Raw genomic sequence first — 2,102 nt, 5'->3', positions numbered from 1 at the left:
CTTTATCACAATATGCTAATATTTTGAGAAGGACCAGTAGATGAGACCCTGAGGTCACCTCCCTTTCCACCTCTACTCCTCGACATCCTGTCCATGAACACTACAAACAGGGACAAGGGGCATCCGCACTGGGAACAAGACCGACTTTATGTAGAGAATTTGGGCGCACAGGATCCACAAAGGAACCCCACACATCTGCAGCACCACAACAAAATACCTTCTCTGATATGGTTGTAAGCCTTCTCTACATCCACAAAACAACACTGGATGCCAAACTCCCAGGACCCCCTGAGCAACTACATGAGATCCGTGGTGTCAGTGAGAAGCTGTTGTCCACAAGTAGAAATAAAACAAATGAGGCAAAAATAAAAAAATAAATTGTCACATCAGGTGATTTCTGTGATCTGGACTAGAATAATACTAACCCTGAGCACCACCACAGCAATTTTCCCTGAAAGTGTGACAGAAATACTGCAGAGTTTGATTAAACAACAGATATTTTAAATTAATCTGACATGCATTGCTCCAAATAACAAATGCTTTAGTTTTTTGTCAGATTTTATTGAATTTAAATACAGAAACAGCAACCAAACATGCACTAATCCAAGCTACAATAACTACACTTTATACATCAGATTCAATATTAACTTGTGAAATTTCTCCCTCAGGGTTGCTTGGGCAACGAGTCCATGAAAGAAATCTAGACATCCAGCCCTCAGGTTGGATCCTAAAGGCAGTTCCAGAACAAAATGGATCAACTGTCATGGCCAATGGGTTTCGGACCGACACAAAATTCTTTTTTCCAGACATTTTATTGCTTGTGTGTTGTTAGATTTGTTAAATGATAAACATTTAATCAGTTTTGTTAAGAAAGAAATAGTTTATGTAGTCAATATGTTGATAGTATTAGGGTCTACAGAATTTCCTGGTCATGAATCCACAAGTTTGGTACCCTAAGCATCATTAATATGCTCCTGGAGGATACTTTGATACCATTCTGTACTCATGAATGACCTTAGGATGGATCCGTGTGCAGAACACAGGACTCATGGTAGCGTCCACCTTTTCTTTTCACACTGTCCTTCTAAAAGAGGTCTTCAGAGAAGGACCTCTTCTCCTGCCATTCCTGATCAAGCTTTGCACTGCTGGGAACCCAGCCTCTAAGATGAATGCTCTTTGGGGGACAGTCCTGGTACTTGCTGAGCGTTTATTGCTGCCCTGAACCTTTTTTCCTGACGTTCTTAATGATTTGGTATGTGATTGATTTGGGTGTAATGTCCCTAGTGGCAATATTCTTGCCGGTGATGCAAAGAGGTGATGACAGCTCGTTTTTCCTTGGAGCCAACTATGGTTGACAAAAGAGGAATGATTTTAAGAACCACTCCCTTTTAAAGCAACCATTCTGCTCCTCTAATTCAATCAGTGATCAAGTCATATCAGCTCCACAGTCCTGGTTAACACAGATTATGCCAGCAGGTCTTTTTGTTGCAGGGCTAAAACAAGGTTTCTGTGGTTCAGGAAATGTTCATTAACTCCACAGTTAATTGAATTTTATCTAATCAGTCGTAACAGCAACATAGATTTAATGCAAATGGCCACCATTAAAACTAGAGCCATATTTCTGTCAGATTTGTACTCCCCAGGCATCTCCTCTCAGTAGGAAGTTCTTAGAAGACCTCCAGGAGGCAACCTGATTGCAAACCATTCGAATGGACTGCTACTCCAAGGCTCCCCCTGGAAGATGGACATAATATTTGCCTTCAGCCCTTAGTAGGACTTCTAATGGGAAACTTACCTGACAAGGAAGGGATCAAAGACGGGTCCAAATATCTTGAAACGGCAAGATCAGAGGAGACGTTTGGAAAAGGGAACCCGTGGGTTGCAAGATGGTGAATGTTTTCAGCTCCAAGGAGATAGAAAAAGCTCCTCCTGCTGAGGTTGAGCACAGTGTGAGATGGTCAGCAGATGGCGGCTCAGTTGTGCCAAAAACTGACAAATTTGTCTTTTATTCAAATAGGTTTAAAACCAAATATACTGCTGCTCTTAGATATTTGTTGTATGAACCCCTGTAATCTTTATTCAAATAAAAAGCATAACCAAAA

This window comes from Girardinichthys multiradiatus, chromosome 23, assembly GCF_021462225.1.
Source record: "Girardinichthys multiradiatus isolate DD_20200921_A chromosome 23, DD_fGirMul_XY1, whole genome shotgun sequence".
In the NCBI taxonomy this organism is placed as follows: domain Eukaryota; kingdom Metazoa; phylum Chordata; class Actinopteri; order Cyprinodontiformes; family Goodeidae; genus Girardinichthys; species Girardinichthys multiradiatus.
This window is presented reverse-complemented; position numbering follows the sequence as displayed.